Source organism: Myodes glareolus, chromosome 14 (assembly GCF_982192425.1).
Source record: "Myodes glareolus chromosome 14, mMyoGla1.1, whole genome shotgun sequence".
Taxonomy (NCBI): domain Eukaryota; kingdom Metazoa; phylum Chordata; class Mammalia; order Rodentia; family Cricetidae; genus Myodes; species Myodes glareolus.
The window spans coordinates 46585231-46604284 of record NC_142039.1 but is presented as its reverse complement, the minus strand read 5'-3'; the positions used below and the strand labels follow the sequence as shown (position 1 = coordinate 46604284).

Below are 19054 nucleotides of genomic sequence, written 5' to 3'. Positions count from 1 at the left end.
ATCTTGTCATTGCATGGGAGCATTCTGTTGCACTCTTTGTTCTTATTAATTTTAGGGTGTTTATCATGTTCTTGGAGTAGTTGTCTTTTAAATCTCTTTACCTGTAGTCAGTATTAGTGATAGCAGATGAGCGAATGACAGAGCCAGTGGCAGAGAGGAAGATGAGAACGGCCGTGCTGCCCTGAGAAATACCACCTGTCGAGTTTGATGATGTGATGGCCTGGTCATGAGTGAAGGGAATAAACAATGTCAGCTATGGAAATGGTACTGAACGTGTTGCTGGACTTGAGCATATTTATCCTAAAGAATTTTAGGGTCTAGGCATAGTGGCCCATGCCTTCAGTCCCAGTCCCCGAGGCAGAGGTAGACAGCTCTATGAGTTCTCAGCCAACTTTGGCTCTCTAGTGAGTTCCAGACAAGCAAAGGCTACATAGAGAGGTCCTGTGTCAGAAAACGAAAACAAGTTTTAGTGAGATGAGTCTCTGCATACTTGGGATATTTAGAAAGCTCTGCTAAATACCCAAAGATGGTTTTTGACAGCTATATTATGAACCTGGAACAGCATTGCATTTTATTTAGTAATTGGAATGAAAAACATGCAACGTTTATTGGTGACATCAGTAGAAGAGAAATTGTTGGCATAGAGAGAATGAAGGAATGTTAACTATGGATGACTTTGTCAGAGCCATCCATAGCTGTATGGTAAGGCAGACCATAGAGTTGTTTATGTTACGGATTGGGGCTTGGCACTCACCCAGTAAGCAATAAGATCTGGGCAGTGCACTTGTGCTATGTCAAGGATATGTTATTCTTGTAGGAGTTAACATTACTTTGGGGTTTGCTACCTAAGCACTGAGAAGTTATTCTATTACCCTCTGGAGAAATCAATGGAATAGATCAGGCAAAGAGACCTTTGAGAGAAATTAAAAGGAGATGAAACTGTTTGATTTGGAAAATCAAAACATTGGACTTTAGGAGAGAAAGGAGCACCATCTGTTGTCTCTTTCTGCAAGGTAAGAAGTAAGATATTCCCACAAAGAGAAGCATGCAACTTGGTTGTTATAACAGAGCATGGAAGGAAAGAGAGTGGTATCTTTCCTTAGAAATTATGAATGCGGTGTAGATTGCTTCTGATAATCACTGTATGGACTCAGTTGCTTAATAGATATGGAGGTTTTCTTGGAAAAATCTCATATTAAATACTGAACCAGCCCTGTTTGGTATTGTGACTTCTATAAGCATGGGCAGCAAGCTGAGACTTCTGGAAGACTCGAATCTTTGTCATGTATTCTCAGGGGGAAGTATTCCAACATATAGTTATATTTTGTTGTTGTTGTTGGTGATGATGATGCTGTGCTCTGTGCACAACATGAGTGTTGGATTGAAATCAGGGACCCTACAAGATCGAGCTTATTAACATTTCCTTTGAGGAGACAATGGAAAAGGTCATTCTACTCAGGTATTGACTGTGTCCTGCCCTCACTCCCAGAATGCCCGTCATTCTGCCTCGGCTGCACCTAATTTGTGGCTGTGCCAGATTCTATAGGACAGGGAAGTGGACTGGGATGGGGACATCAGAGATCCAGCTTTCTTTAGTTGCTACTCGGGCCATGATAACTTTTACTGACAGCTGTTTTACTCACCTGTGCTCTTATAAGTGACCCCACTAAATTCATTGATTCCTCAGGTCTGACTAGATAGAATTATTTATTTAGCTTATGGGTGGCCTATCTGGAATACATAGGTATTTCTGTTCATCTCTCCAGATAAAGCACGGACCAAGTAAGCTGAGCTTCATGTCTATCACCTTTGGAATATTCTTTAAGAAATGTCAAGAAGTGAACAAAGTAATGCTGCTTTATTTTTCTTGTCATTATTTACAGTATATTCTGTATACAGTGTAATCCTTCAGCCAACTTTAATTTTATAGCTATTCATTGTGTTTAAACAGCACCTTTCTTATGTTAAATATTTATGGTAGTCTTTGGGAAGAATACATTAAAATGGCAGAAATAGACATTTCATCAATTGTACACAATGGATCCTCTTGTGAATTTTAAGTTTGCTTTCAAAGAAAGTTCACAATGTCTCCTAAGAACCAAAGGAAGCAACGATTCCACCAATTCCCTGACCATGCTTCCCAAAAGCCATATCTACCAGAAGCTTCCACGCTTCAGCACCTCCCATTCTGAAACCATTTGCAAGGGCAGTAGAGAATGGTAAACAAAAACATTGACAGTTGTATTGCCTATTAATAATTCAGTAGAAGTATACCTCATTTGCATTGATATTGCCTTTTAATCAATTTTTAACCACAGTAGCAATGATGAGAGAATATTTTTGACCTGTGTTGGGTGGCAAGATGCGTTCTACAGAATGGAGTTTGCAGACATGAAAGGCGTTTGAGAAAGGTATTCTAGGTCTTTTTGAATGTTTCAAGAGTCTCGTGCTTTTTTGCTTGACTGTGTTGTTCTATTTCTTGTGCTAACTAATAAGCCTGAATCAAGGAGTCAAGGTTATAGTCCCCTAGAGAGGTGTCTTGTCCCAACTTAAATTTAGAAGAGCTGTGCATCTCTAACTGTACAAACGTGACCAGATTAAGCCAATTATTTCTGCTCGTTTTTATTAAATCCCTGAAGACCATTTATACATTTCCTCTATCATTTGCTAACAGGTCAGTGTCTCCTAGCCTATCTTACCTATTTTTCTGAGAAGACAGCTTGCTTTTGTTATAAGTGGGAAATTTTTATTTTTGAAGATCTTATTTAGCTTTCACTGTGGATTAATGATTGGTGAGAGTTTTGAAAGTCCCAGGTCAGGGAACTCCTGATTCTAGTAATGATAAAGAAACTTCCCAGTCAATGCCGACCACTCTTTTTACACCCATTTTACAAGCATGCAGAATGTCTGTCTGTGCAGGAAGCATGGACAGGCCAATAATGAAACATTTTCTTAATAACTTAGCATTTTCTTAATAATGTGTATTATATTTAGTTATCTTTCAAGAAACTGAGTTGATAGTTACAAAAATTGTATAACATTAAATTCCTTTTACAAACTAGTTCATTAAGCATACTGCTTCAACACCACATTTTTATTTCTAGTTCAGAAATGTTTCATAAGTTGTCCTTCCAGGGAGATACAAATTCCCTCAAACCAAATGAATGCTGTGATTTCATCCTTTTTAAAGGCAATCTCTACCGCAAGAAACTTAGGCTAAGTACACTGGTTGAAGCTTCTTTCTTTCCAGATAAACTGACATCTGAAAGAATAAAGTGGATTTATTTAAAGTTAGGCAGTTTTGGAGGAGCTACAATTAAAATATCGTTTTGTGTTGTTGACTCTCTCTGGGATTTTCCTATTTCCTTCATAAACTATATAATAAAACCTGATCATTAAAAAGTTTCAGATATTGTCTGTTCAACTTGAAATCTGTGTGAGTCTGAGTCCTGACTTTCTACTATTCTGGGATGTTGTCTTCAGATCCAGCAGAGTCTGAGGAAAATAACTTTGAAACCAGCTAATAGTCCTTCGATCTTTTAGTACTAATATGCCCTCACCCCAGTGTGAACTCTAATGTCAGTGGACACTTACCTTCTAGCACTCCTGTTAGAATGGGCCTCATGGGCTGGAAACAACACTTCTCCTCTCTTGGAGGCTACATTTAGTGGGTAGTCTTTTGGGGTGATGGCACAGTGTGTGACTTCAACAGAGGCAACTGTTTGTCGGTATTTTGTTCTGCGGAGCACTTGGGCTCTCTTCTAGGCAGTCACAGGTGTGGCCCATTCTCCCTAGTGACAAAGGCTAACTTTGGAGACATGGATAGCCTTCTGTGTCGTTTGATGTAGGAGAAATAAGACTCAAGAGAGCAGACACGGGTCTTTCAAGAGCTGTCATAGTGAAGTGAGAGTCAAGGGGCCGTGAGAGTGGAGCTCATTCATAAACTGACTGGTTATTTCCTGTTTAATAAACACCTTTCACATTTTGATCTTATTTTACCTTATTTTTGACTTTTGCTTTAATTTCACAATCATCATAATTGGCATTGCTAGTGTTTGGAAGCAGGATGGATGTAGGCTGATACAGTATCTCTTTAGGTGTTTTTGGCCAGCCCCTGTAGATCTGCCGCTCACCCACCTACCAGGTCAGTGGCAGGTGTTCCTTCTACTTGCAGAATCTCCCGATGGCCATCTTCATTGCTCGTCAGCTCAAGGTTGGCTCCAGTCAACATTTTTCTGCCTCCTTTTCTAAAATAGTGCAAAGATAAAGGCTTGAGTACATGGACTGATTTCGTATTTTGTTGCCTGCTTAGATGTTTGAAGCTTTTCCTTTTGTTTTGACCTGTCTCTCCAAATGTGATTCACTAGTTCATTTCGTCAGCTACTGATTCTGGTCTTCTGGATCCAGAGTGTAAGTGATCCCTGGGACATTCACTTGACCAAAAAGTTACAGGAGAAACTGTGTTCAGACAACAAATCTAATTTTGCAAACACTTAACAAGTTAAGGATTCAGATTAAACTAATGAAAGCTATTTAAGAGAAGTCAGTTGTAGTGGTTTTAAAGCATTTATTTCATTGCTTTTTTAACTTCTTGACTGTTAACACCATAAATGTGAATTTGAAAAAAAATTAACTTGGATTTGAACTCTATAAAAAGTATTTTTTTTCTTTTAATTAACTTTATTGTTTTTACGGCCTATGTGGAGCCCCATTTTTGCACTTGGGTAGTTCTCATTTGCAAATGGGATAACTTCTACATATAGGTCTGAACAGGCTATGCCACAATTATCTCTTTTGTGTAACTTTACTGACAAAAGTAGTTTTCTTCTCCAAATGGAAATTTCGGAGTAGCTGGAATGCCTTAGGAAATACTTCCATTTCCTTTTTTCCAATGTAGTAGACCTTGGTCTATCATTGGAAGCCCATGTTGAAACTTGGGATGTTACATGGCAATATTGTTCTTTTGGTGTTTTACATGTACCTGGTGGAGTAGGAAATACTTTCTGTTGATTGTCTCATTTGATCATTACACTATTCCTTGAGGTGTTGGAATTATTTGATATCATATCTGGAGAAAGTTAGTTAAGGCAAACTCTAGGCTACTTGGATAGTAAGAGGTAGAGCCAGAGCTGTCATTCAGTCTCTTCAAAACCCTTTATAGTGTGGCCACTGTCTTGCAGGACATAAAGGTGTGGGCTTTGATAGACATCTCTACATTGTTTATCTAGTTACCGTTCACCTTTGAAGTTACTTGATCTTAGAATTACTGTATATAATGCTTGACCTGTGCCACATTTCAGTTCCTGGACTGAGACTTTTATTGGCAAATTGGCTGTCACTCTAATAATCCACTGTCGCTATGCCCACCATCTACACAAAAACATAGAGCATATGAGTGTGCTCATCTCTCTACCTGGTAAGAAAGGATCCGAGGATGCTCTTGTCTTGTGGTTGATGTGAACTAGTCACTCAGTTTCAAGTGATGCTGGTGAATGGTAATGAAATTAGTCCTGACAGTTTGCTTCTGCTCACCTAATAAAGTCCATTTCTTAAACACAGCAACCTTGGGATTTTTGAAAAACATTTCTCATAATACTTTTTTGAGAAGCAGCTGTCTAGGATGTAGTTCAGTGTTGAGGAGAGCAGCACTGATAGTATGTATTACGTTCACATTTAATATACATCTCAAATATCAAGTGATTTTTTTCCCTCTCTGCTTTATGAAGTGTACACTCACAGCCATTAAATTCTGTTTATTATCATTCCTGTCTCTCCCTTTCTTCCAATGAAATACATGATTTACACATCATGGAAACGCATGAACCATTTCTAAGCTACGTCTAACAGTCCAGAACTTTATTTCTCTTGGGAATCAATAATTGTGGAAAAGGGAAATCACAGTGTGAGTGATAGCTAAATTCAAGGGGGAAATTTCTGAGGCTTTTTTTTTTTTTTACAGGAGTGAAAATAACTTTGGGGTTACGGGGGATTACCTTACCACAGTAGGGAAGTTACAATCAGAAACTCACACTAACTTCTGAAACACACCACAGGGCTGTCACAGTCATCAAGTATTATTTGCTAAGGACTTTGCCACCAAGCTCCTGAAGAAATTTCCCTAGGAATGTATGCCAAAACTTCAGAGGCAGAATTAAAGAAGATATGGGACTGGAGACCCAGGGCATGTCAATTGTGTTAATATTCAGTATTGCTTAAGCAGAAGGAACTTGGACTTGGGCAAGAAAGGAACTATGGACAGACTCCTGATGGCTTTTGTTCCCTCGGGGTAGACTTTTGGGAGTTCTGTTACTGGAAATGACATAAGACTATCTGGTCTAAGACCTGAGATCCTCAACAGAAGGGATTCACCTCTCTTGGTTCTAAATTATAATGTGGCCCAACCTTAATTCCAAATTCTGGAGTTCTGAAGCCTGATTCTTAAGGAAAGATAGTTCCTAACCAAAGCCCAAGATGTTTCCTTACAGACGGATGGATATATTTTCTTCTTAGCTCCTGAGAAGCCTGGGTATCTGTGGGTTTATGTAATCTTTGTAGACTCCACGAGGGCTGTGCAGTGGATGGCAGGTGCCTTGCTAGGTGTTTCATGTACTGCTGACTTTCATTTTGTCATAAAATCCTGTAGTCTAATGAGATGGTTATTAACCCTCAGGTCAATTAAATAATTTTCGCAGTGACACTGAATGTGAGCTGCTAAAGAAACATGGAATCAAACCCTGCTAGGATGGGATTCAAGGTTGTGTGCCTCTCATATGAAATGGAGAAACAAATGGAAGATCCGAGCTTTCAGTCTGGTTCTAAGAATTCCATCCCAGAAAACCACCATCTTCTCCAACAGCAGAGTTGTGTAAAATGGAAAACTTTGGTTAGCCCTTGCAAAGGAAGAGGCTATTTTCATGCTGAACGTCTAACTTAAGCTCAAGTGGGGAGCACCTTGTTTTCTTTGCTCTCAAACACTAAGATAATTTTTGAGGGGGTTTACTTTAGGTTTTCATAAGTACTAAAATAAACAGGTGATGTGTGTGTCAACAACATTACATAGGCAGATGTGACGCCATTGGTTTGAAAGCTGGATTGTAGTTGACTCTTGAAAAGAGATGAGATAATCACAAGCTAAAAGTAGAAACCTAAAATTAAGAATGTCTCTAAACTGTAACTTTCGCACATGTGCCCGAATGCAATAATATATTCACTGTAAAGTCTAGAAGCCTTATAAATACATGACTGGCAGTTGCCTCAGGCAGAAATCTTTTACTGATGCAATGAGATAAATGTAATTGACTGCATGTAGACGGATGGGTAATTAAATCCATGTGCAGCAATTTCTAACTAATTGCTATGTTCTAATCACAGATTGCTTTCTCTTTGTCAAGGTAAGTGTATATAATTACACAGTCCTTATTTTCTTTAATCTGAAATCATCCCAGTGGGGTGAATATTTTTAAGCACTCTGAATCTTTGAATATTTGTTACATTTCTGGCATGAAGATAATTTGCATATTGGTAATTTGTGGGCCTTTGTAGTAAAATAGCTTTGAGTGTCATTGAAAGCAATTTTGTGGTCAGTAGAAATTTCTCTAGTCTGGGTTCATTTGTTGTTTAACCGTTTTTTTTTTTTTTTTTTGAGTTAAGGTATTTTATTATTTGAGACACCGGTAATGTTGAAGGCATTCTATGAACCATTATCCTCATTACAGTAGTTAGAAAGAGACAAAAAAAAAATCTGGAAGTGGCTATTGATTGACACAGGAACTGAAATGAGCTTCTTTTAGGGTTGGAGAGCTTAGCATAAGGCCACATGATCACCCCGGCCCTGTACGCAGCTCCTTGGCTTTAAGGACACAGAAGGCACTTCTAGACCGAGGGGAGGAGAGGAGATGGCAGTTCATGATGCAGTGACATTGTGGTTTTAGATCATCAACAGTTAGGTGTTTGTAGTACACATTGCTGTTGTATGAAACTAGGTAGTGTACCTGGTAGAAGATGAACATGTGTCTGACTCATCCGTCCCTGTGCTCGTAGTGTACTGCTCAGGATGTGGACCTGTTTGTGGAACCAACTGCGCCAGTGATAAGATGTTGATTGATAAGGGAATTGGATCCTTCTCTCCAGATTTTCCTTCCTAGCTAATGTCTTTTTCTTATTCTTTTATTGACACGTGAAGCGGAGAGTCACAGCCCCGGCAAAGAGAGAGCAAGGGTGCTGCGTGTTAGTGCTCAGCTCCTTTTCTCCCTCCACTCACTTTCAAACAGTTGAGATTATAATGTAATTGCAGTATTTCTTCCTTTCCTTTTCTCCCATATACCCCTTCTTGCTCTCTTTCAAATGCATACCTCATTTTCCATTGTTATTGCGTGATTGCATGTATGTATGTGTATTATATAATATGTATCCATAAACAGAACCTTGTCAGTCTGCATAATGTTACCCGTATGTATGTTTTCAAGGCTCACCGTTTCATCTTGGCTAGCCAGTTGGTGTGCTTGTCTCTGGGAGAGACTGTTCCTCCTGTTTCTAGCATTCCCTGTTGGCCTGTAGTTCTTTGTGTAGGGTTGAGGCCTTTGGACTTCTCTTCTTCCACTTTGGCAAATCCATTGTTGAGCTCATGTTAGGGCAGTCATGTTGGTGAGACTTTATGGGTGTAGCTTCTGACATTACTAGGAGACACAGTTTCATACCAAGCTACTTGATCCTCTGGCTCTTAAGATCTTTTTACCACCTTCCACCTCCCTTCTGAAACATTTCCTGAACTTAAGATGCAGGAGTGTTTTATAGATGGATCCATTGGGACTAGAATCCATGACTCTGCGTTTTGATTGGTTGTGGTTTTGTGTAGTGGTCTCCATCTCTTGCAAGGAAAACAAATCCCTTAATCCAGGATTTCTAGGCCCTAGGAATGGTGCTACCCACAGTGTCTTCCTACGTTAGCTAATGCAGTCAGTGCAGTTCCACACCGGCCATTTTCAGTGGCCGTTCTTCTGGGTGATTCTAGGTTGTGTCAAGTTGACAGTTTAATCACCATAAATATTTTTATTGCAAAACTATATTGTAAAATGTAGACCTAATGAAAAACTGAGAGTCCACTGGAATTTATTTTATATACTGTTTTTTTCCCTTTTGAATGCATACATTCTATGTATTTTCTGTTTGTATGATTTTTATTGTAGTGATGATAAGTATTTATATTTTATGCTGTCTATAATATTGTTACTTTTCTATATTCTTGCCATAATACATTTCAGAAGGACACTGTGGTCTCTTAGTTCAATTTCATATTTTTATTATTATTGAAACTTCATCATCCCGACTTTCCTCATGCTTTCATGCATTTCTTCTCTCTTTTGGTTTTATTCATTTGTTCATTTAACCAAATATGGTGCATTTCCCAATGTACTGTTTGTTGCAGGAGGTAGATCTATAAACAAAACTGCTGGCAATCTCAGTCTTATTGTAGCTTTTATTCAGTCGACAATGAGGTAAAGAGATAATACACAATGAACATGAATAAACATGAATTACATTGAAGGTTTGGAGGTTCATCTTCCAGTTTTCTGTGTGATACTGCTATGGGTCTTTAGATGATCAGCTTGAGACATATGCAGGACCTTCAACTTCAATCTCATCCCAGCTGAAGCCACATATAACTGATGTACAGACAATGAAATGAAGTCTCTACACCCCCATGAGAGTATTGTAGACTGTTTGTGTATTGAAGTATTAAAATAAAATTGAGTAGAAAAGGTTTGAGAGACCTAATAGAAATAAATAAATCTTTGAGAAAAAAATAACCAGCACACTTTCAAAAAATGCTTTTGCTATAGTTAGCTAATTTTTGGCCAGAGCAAGCAATTATCCTAAGCACTTTCTTTTGTTTACAAATCAGAGTAAATACTATAGTAATATTGTGGCTACAGAAACATGGTGCATATCTGTGTAATGATTTTATGGAAGAGGGTTGAGGGATTATAAATATTCGTGTTCATTAAGTTAAATTTGTTACTTTGTTAATACCATTTCATTATTTTTCCTTGAGAGAAATTAGTTAAAGATAATGCACAAAAGGATTATTGTAGAGTCAGGAATTTCAAAGTGGTTATTTTTATTTGTAATATGGTTTTTAGAATTTCAATAAACTACATTTTTAAAAGTACAAATAGAACTAAGTGAATTATTTAATGTGTAAGGTATAATGTTTGATTACCACAAATCTGAGGAAAGGCCATGGCTGTTGTTAAGTACATAGACGAAGAAAGTGCCAGTTGTTACTGGTAAACTTAAGATGTGATTTAAATTCCCATTAAGTGTCACTGTAGGCAGTTCTGAAATTTATGTATTTTCAGCAAGAGTATGTTAGCAACCTGTGTAATTGAAAATGCTCTAATTGCTATTTTATGTAAAATGAATGATACCAAATTTATTTTAATCGGGTATTTGAATTAACTTGATATTTCCAAAATATAATTATTGAAACCTCAGTCAGTCTTCAATAGTCTTAAATATTTTTACATCTTTTGGTTTCCTCTTAAATCTTTCAATCCAGCAATCTTTGTTCTTATGCACACCTCTGCATACTTCCAGCCCTCAGCCCTCCACCAGTGATGAATCAGAGGGTGGCGCTGGCTAATGCATCTTACATCGTTTCACGCCATTTAGACTTTGTTTTGGTTTCTTCACTTGATCCTCATTTTTAACATCACCATAGCTTTCCTCTCAAGTTCTAGTTTCTACTTATCCCATTGCAGTATTTATGGCTAAAGTTTTGTAGGTATTTTCCTGGAATCACTGAAATGATACCAAAAATAAAATAAAATAAAAAAGCTATTGGAGCTCTTTTTGGAAAATTCAGAGGTGGGTTCTAATCCAGGCACTGCTTCTTGGCTCAGCCTTAGGACGGTTGACAGCCTTTTGGTGGAAGTGAAATGAAGTCTTTTTGTGTTTATTAGCTAGGTTATTCATCGACTATTGTTTTTTAAAATTGATCTGTTTTTTTAATTCACACACATTGTCCAGCACAGAGTATTAGACACAGTACTAAACACAGAATGTGATAGATCATTTTAGTAAGCATGACAATAGACTGTAAAGAGAGAGTGCTCTCTCTCTTGCTCCCTCTCTCTGTCTCTCTCCCTTTCACACATACACACACACACACACGCACGCACACACACACACGCACGCACACACACACGCACAGGAGTTATCTCACATCAAGCCTGCCTTTGAACTTGACAACCCTTTGGCTCCACTTCCCGAGTGCTGAGATGACAGACACATGTACTGATGGTGAGAACTGATCATTTTTGCCTTTTTCGAAGTGGTAGTCTTAAAATGTCATTCTGATTTCCACCCTTGGGCTAGAGGAACATTAACATTCTATTTTAAAATACTGAATATTAGCTCTCTAAATTAGCTTCATATAGAATATATTTAATAAGAAATTAATAAGAAGGATTTAATAAAGGTCACTTGCTTTTAATTATGCTTACAGAGCCCTAAGTGTTTTATAAAATAGAAAAATGATAAACTTCAGCCAAGTTTGTTTAATCAGATTATTGTCATTAAAATTGTAAGAATTGTTTACAACATGGAAAAATGTAAGACTTAGCATGTATTACATCTTGACATTTATCACACTTACTCTGAATATTTTAAGAGAAATGTGAAAGCAGGATTGTGGCACCTGCCGTGAATCTCTCCTCTATTTCCTCCCACCAGCCCTCCTCAGATGAGCTTTCAGAAGGCCTCTGCCCTCTTCTTAGTGGTGTGTTAAAATTCCATTTTCTTTCCAATTTTGCCTTGTTGGCAATACCTATTCTTTTATTCCTCATTTTCTTCTTTTTCATTTCCTTCAATTTTACTTCCTTTCCTGCCTTCCTCATTTCCTTCCTCTTACCTCCCTATCTCTCCAGCAAGATCTTTCTATGTAAGGCTAGCATCAGGCTCAGGATCCTTGCGTCTCAGAGTCTCTAAATGCCAACATTATGGAGTGTGCCATCTTTCTTCGTGCTCATACTTGTGAAAGTATGGGTCATATTTACAGTGGTTGTTTACATGTCCTTTTCTGGTTCAATCATCTCTTATGCTATTACTTCTGATCGGTAATAAGCAGGAGAAAAGTCATAGTCAATATTTTCTTTCTTCTTTACATGCCTGCTATTTCTGGGGGTACCAGACATTTTGAATTGTGCTTTGTTGAGCTCTGAGTTTGCGGAATTCCTTTATTCTTGTGGAATAAAAATTCCAAAAATTTCTATATGTCTTCATTCTGCCATATAGTTAAGATCTTTGACAGCAGTTGATTGTTTTAAGTCATTTTAGGTGTCCTAATATGAATGTAGAGTAGCTTTTATTTTAACAGAATTTTTCTTTGTCATTCTAGTAGAATCCTCATAAAAACCCAATTTTATGACCCATGCAAGGCTTTCATTTTGCCTGTGAGGACATTAGTTCTTAGTCGTGTGATGTTCTAGAAGTTCAGACTACTGCATTCACACGTTTCTTTTTTCATCTTGTACGTTATTGTGTTCCTGCCCATGTTCAACCCAGTGTTCTGCTGGAGAGTGCTGGGAAATATTTGCTGCACATTAGGTCTGTCTGTCTCTGCAGCTTTCTCTGAGTGCTTATTGCTACGAATGCTAGCTTCTAACCTCCCATCTCTTCATGTAAGCTGTGGCATTGGGCTCTTTTTTAAGTCTCCTTTCTGCACTGGCAGATGCTTCCAGGTCAGAAGGGAGTTCACTGACATCCTTGACTGTTTCCCTTAGGTGATGCTGTGCACTGCAGAGTGATGCTCGTCTGTGGATTGTGAAGCCATACGTGCCATCAGTTTTCCTGGTTTTCAGTTTTAAGATAATTTCACATAATTTTTAGTGCATTGTATGGGGCAGTGAAGGTCCTGCTAGAGTATTTCCTTTCAGTTGAATTTTTGTTGTCATTAACGTGGCTCAAGCCAGCAGGATTTCAGAGGCTGCATTTGTCATTGTGGACATTTATTTGTTCCTTTATGATGACCCTGTCTTTCCTACCTCACAGAAGGGTGGTTTACCAGAAATTTCCTCTGCAGAAGCAGGAAGGTGAGAAGGTGCGGTTTTGATTTGCAAAGCAGAGCCATGGTCAAGCTACAGCTGATGCCAACCAGAAGACAGCATAAATATTTTGCTGGTTGGGGAATCCTCAATACACTAGACAAGCATAGAAACTGAACTTCTCAGATGAGAATAGCATACACATATTAGGGAAATAGATAGTTAATAGTAATTTTGTTTGGAGATTTATGAGTTAGACTTACAAGGAGAATGCCTCATTTATATAAGACACATGGAACAGTCAAAAGGCAAAGGTAGCTCACCAGCGTGGGACTGCTCTTGGCTTGATCCAGAACATAAACCCCTTTTCTAACAGAGCACTTAACAACATGGGACCCCCACCAGCTTTGAACTGTATGCACATTGCTCTCTAAAGTAGCAGTGGGTCACACTGACCTATTATTGCCTAGCAATTTTTTGTCATTTTGCCTGTCTTGCCATACACATCCTGAAGCATATTCTGGAATAGGTGGCATTGCATCGATCCAGTCTGTACTGGTTTGAGGTGTTTGTGCAGTAAGACAGACTATTTCCTCCAAGCAAACTTTCAGGGAAAATTCCTTAATTGCCATCTTATGCCCATGCGTAACTGGGCATGCATATGATTAAAATCAGATGCAACACAGGAGAGTCATGTACTAGGAACAAAAACTTACATTAGCCAAGCCTGTCAATCACAAGATCACTCCTTTGTCCTAAGCAACCACCTCCTCCTCATGAACCCACAAACAGAAGTGTGGGGCGGTGACCGGGGCCTCTCGGGTAAAGCTTACCTATAGCCTGCACCTTTCTTGCAGGGTGCTTCACTTTCATTTGCTTCTGGCACTTGACTGTTTGTGTGTGTGTGTTTCTACAGTTCATTGAATAAGAAGCCAGGAACTCAGAGACTTAAACTGGAGGCCACTAATAATAGTGGCAATGGCCAGGTGTGGTATATACCTATAATCTCAGTACTCAGAAGGATTATGATAGAGAACACTAAGTTTGTGGGCAACCTGAGCTACATGCATAGACTCTGCTCCCAAAATGAAAGGTTTGGAGGCATAGCATAGGCTAAGCTGGTCTTACTATGATGCTATCTTTAAATACGATTGTTTAGTCTATTCCACCACTATCTAAAGTAAAGACATGAAACTTTTTAATGTCGATACAGGGTCTGAAATGTCTAATCTGTTCTTAAATGAATGGGCTGGACAGAAGTGCTTCTGTCCATGCTTTACTCATGACCCTTCAGATGCTTAAGCAACAGTCTTATTACTTGGGAACTTCCCAACCTTAAACCGACTCTGCATAGCACTCCATGTAGCAGGAAGAAGCAAGATCAGGTGCCTTAATATGTAATATATAAATGGAACAAATACTATATGTGCCTTATTGGGAGAAAGAAGTCTAGAATGAAATGATAAGGAAGGACTCAGATGTTACCAAAGAGAGGAAGAAAAAGTCATAAAAACAGGAGTGGAGAACAAACTCAAGAGATGGGGGAGGAAGGGAAATGGAGCAGATTTTGAAATGATAGGCTTAACTTCAAATTGATGTAGGTTTCATGGTCATCCAGTACACATGCAACTATAGGTATTTTTGTGGTATTGTGTGTCATTAAACTTTATTGTCCTCTTACCATTGATTCCCCCAATAACTGTTTATAGTTACAGCTTTTTAGATGTATGTATTTACTTTATATATTTGAGTGCATGGATGCATTATGGGGTGCACATAACATGTGGAGGAGAGACTAGGGAGTCACTTTTCACCTGTCACTCCCAAGTCAGAGTGTCCCTTTGGAACTGGAGTCCATGTTTTCTGGGTCAGGTGAGAAGCTAGCAGATCCTGGAAATTCTCCTGTCTCCACTCCTCCAGAGCCTGGATTATAGTGTGTTTGGCATGCTGACTTGTTATGTGGGTGCAGTGATCTGAACCCCAGCCCTCAGGGTCATGCAACAAGTGTTGTTAACCACCAAGCCATCTCTCCAGTGTCTGCAGTTACATGTCTGCAGTCTTTATATGTAAAGTTTTTCTAACAATACAATAATTGAAATAGCTTATTATGGTGGGAATTTTCCCTAACGATAAAGCAAGATCTTTTAGAGAATATCACTTTTTAAGCAGAGGACATTGATCTGCATCCATATTTTAACTTTTTACAGTGGCACTCATACAGAGAAGCCTAGTCTTTTGCAACTGAGTTTCACAATATTTTAATTTTTTTTTCAATAGGGTTTTCTTTGTTGTAAAAATATTTTATTGAGGATGTTAGATTTCTTTTATTAGCCCTTTGTGTATTTTTTGTTTTTCATCATTTGCCACCTCAGATTACTGTGGAGCAGAGTGGGACCCAGCTGTTGACATTTTCCACTTGGGAAGAGGTGGCTTGTATTGGAAGTGTGGCCTCATGAGTCCTTACTCAGGGAAGATGACCCTGGCTTCTGATGGTTCAATATTTGTAGAGTGGATTTTCCTGAAAAGTGCATCTTATCCCTTTCTGATATCAGAATAATTACCAAAATTAGCATTCTGCAAGGTTGTTATGACCTCCTGATGAGCCTGGTTAACTTTAGAATGTCAGCTAGGTAGAGCAGTTTGGCGCAAATGAGTGGAACTTGGGTGGTAGAGCAGGTTAGGAAAAGGTAAAACAAGTTTTTGGAAAAGAATGTTAGTTTCTGTCTCGTGCCGTTTTATTGCTTTGTTCATGTTTGTTTTTACAGACACGGGAGTTGCTGGTTGTGCCTTTGTTTCTCTTATCTTAGTTGTTCACACTTCTCATTTTCATTTCATGTGCTTATTTCTTAAGGTGGATGTTTCAGTGCAGCTGGAATTGTCTCTTTGGGCTGGTACTGTAGGCTCTCAGCCCTGCTCCTCCCCAAGAAGTGAACAGAAAACTCCCTATGTATCTGCCACTGTTCCCTGATAGAACCTGCATGATAGGCAATCTTAAACTACAGAAGCTTCATGGTGCATCTGTACCAGTTACAGTGCAAACATTAGGCAAGGACAAAGACCTCAAGTCCTGAAGGAGTAAAGCTGTTGAGACAAACACAGCTGTCTCTAACTATAGCCAATTAGTTGTGCAGACAAACATTGTCTTCACCTCGATGCAAGTCCAGTTTTGGTGATTGCAGCCCCAGCTACCACATCATATTCATGCATGTGCTTGGTCTGGCAGCGAATGTTCACAGAATGCAGAATCATGAGACTTCCAGGAACACCAAACATGAGACTTTACTTTCATTCTGTAATGACTTCTTGGTGGTAAAAATTTGAGAAATCACCTCTCTCTAGAAATGACTGAAAGAAAGCCTTACAATATCTGAGCCCTGTTAATTCCTAGCAGGTCTTTTACGTGCTTTTGAATTGGTCTGGCAGGGCAGGACTGTCGAGGCCAGGGCTTACCACTGAGCTTACTCTCTTCTGGCTCCAGTACTGTAGCGGCCTGTCATCGGGACCTAGAGACGGGGCTGCTTCAGTGGTAGAGACTGAATGTCACAGCTGCTTCCTCTCTGTGTGATGTCATTTGAAGTTGCAGCCTCCCAGAAGTTATTGGTCCCCAACCTTTGCAGTTTGGGAAGCAGACTGCTGTTTTCTCAGTGGATGTTGTTTCTATTCTATCCAGGGTGATTTTCCCCTCTGTATTCACCCAGCAACAGAGGAGGCACAGTTCCAGGAACTTGCTCTTTCTACAGAAGGCATACGTGGAACCATTTGGATGGAAAATTTGTAAATTAAAATTCTGTTCATTTTAAAATATTCACATTGTGTTGCTCAAATGCCAGTGACTGGAAAATCACAGTTAATGTCCTGTTTTCATAACCCCTTTCAGAATGTTATAAAATGTGTTTGTGTTGTTACTTAGCCATCTTTCTTCCTAGAGCTTTTCTATTTTTTTTTAAATTGTAGTTTTTTAACCAGGTTGTATGAATCTGGGTCTGGTTGGTTCACTCCTGTTATCTGCAAGACTGAGACAGGATGCTAATCATAGCTTTGCAGCCAGCCTTAGCTACAGAATGATCCAGGCCAGGCTATGCTAAATGAATGCCTGTCTTTTAAAAGGTCCACAAAAATTTCTATGGTGGACCTTAGAAATTATAAGGTCCATAGAAATTTAAAATCAAGATTACACCATCAATTGGAATACTTTTAAAAATTTCTTTTTATTTTTTGATGGTTTCATGCATGTATGTAACATAGCATGACCATATTTGTAAGGAACAGGCCGATAGTTCTGTTTTCAGAGTTACTGAGAAGCAGGGCTTCTCTCCCATAGCTGGGCTGACCCCAGTTTGTCTCACAACTCAGAAAGTTACAAGTGATCTGCTTCATGGCTGAGCCCAGATTTGGAGAAAAAGAACAACTTCAAGCTCCAAACTGTTGATTGGGTGAGGACTTTTGCCCTAGGCTAATGCCATGGGCAGTTTGGTAGGGATGCAAATCCAGGCCTATAAGAGACGCAGGGGATAGTAAACCACAGTCCTGCACTAAATTCACATGGCACCCATTTTGCCTTTTCTCAATGCTTGTACCTCTCTGCAGAACTGTATATAAAGACTGCTTCATTTTTTCCACTAGCCTCTTGAATTTATTATCATATTTTCAACAATGCTCACCCCAAATTCCCTTAGTTCTCCCCTAGACAAGCTGCAACATATCCTCCTTTCACCTTTGTGTCCCCACTTCCTCTCCTCTTTTGAGTGTGTAACCTAGTGAGTCCAGCTGGGTGGACCGAGTGCTGCCCTAGGCGGGGCTTGTGCAGGTAAGCACAGCTGTGTGAGTTCCTGAGCACAAAGACCAGGCCATATCCAGAAGGAAGCGTCTCCTGGCTCTCCTCTTCTACTGTTCTTGCTGCTTTCATAATGCTTCCTGATCCTTGGGGGATTGGGGTAGAGGTGTTGATATCACACATTTTTAAATAGAAAAAAATTTTAATTAATTTAAAGATAATGTTCATAAAACCACAAAACATGCCAGGTGTATTTCTTTGGCAGATAAAGACTTATTCTTTCTGAAACCTGTATATTCAAACCGAGGAAGCCTGTAACATTTCTGATTTTTTTTGTTAATTTTTGTTTTTGTTTTTGATACTAGGTCTCACTGTATAGCCTTATCTGACCTGGAAATCACGATCTAAATCAACCTGGCTTCTAAATCAGAGATCTGCCTGCATCTGTCGTCTGCTTAAAGGCATACACCACCACACCCAGCTATATTACTGATTGTAGTACTAAAACAGTTTTTGTTTTATCTGAACTTTTCAATAGCTTCTATCCTTATTGCTGATCCATGATTCTGTTAGTGAAAAGTGGGCAGTTCACATTCACCGTCTTGTCCTCTGAGCTGTGTAAATCTCAGAAAGATAAAATTTATTTTTGCAAGTTTGATAATAAAGTGCATAGCTCTTATCTATAGGAAGAATAGTGTCTAGATATGTTAGGTCCAAGCAGCAAACTGTATTGTTGATAATTAAGAGTTCTGTTGTGGGCTTTCTTCTGTACCGTTTGAATCTATCCGTGTTTACAAACAATCACATTTACCTCTCTTGGCTATTACAGTTTAAATTGTGCTTTGGAAGCCTGTGGTGCAATGACAGTTTTAAGACAGTTTCTGGAAATTTCCACCATGTTTCCCTCTGGAAGCTGTGGCTGTGCCCCTGTATGTGGAGATCTTCCTAAGCAGGGAATCAGCTGACCTGAACTAACTTCACACCACATTCATTTTGTTTGTTTTAGCCTTTTAATCATTTGGCTTTTTAATATTAGCTTATCCTTCACTGAATGTGGGCTCAGGAAGGGTCTGTCTGTTTCCCAGGAGAACTTAGGTGGCTCTTGCTCGTTCTGTCTCATTCATCTTTAACACCATTAGGTGATCCAGAAGTGTTTTCTCTTGCTTTTGAAAGGCTACTATTGCAAACGGTTACCTTTTGTTTGATTGGTTTTACTTTCTGAGACAAGGACTTGCTC

General features: G+C 39.0%; 1 protein-coding gene across 2 annotated transcripts in view; it reads left to right on the top strand.

Moving 5' to 3' along the window:
• The window catches only part of Cdkal1 (CDKAL1 threonylcarbamoyladenosine tRNA methylthiotransferase), a 525008-nt gene that overhangs the window by 279173 nt on the left and 226781 nt on the right, over window positions 1-19054 (top strand). The gene's annotated exons all lie outside the window — the stretch shown is intronic.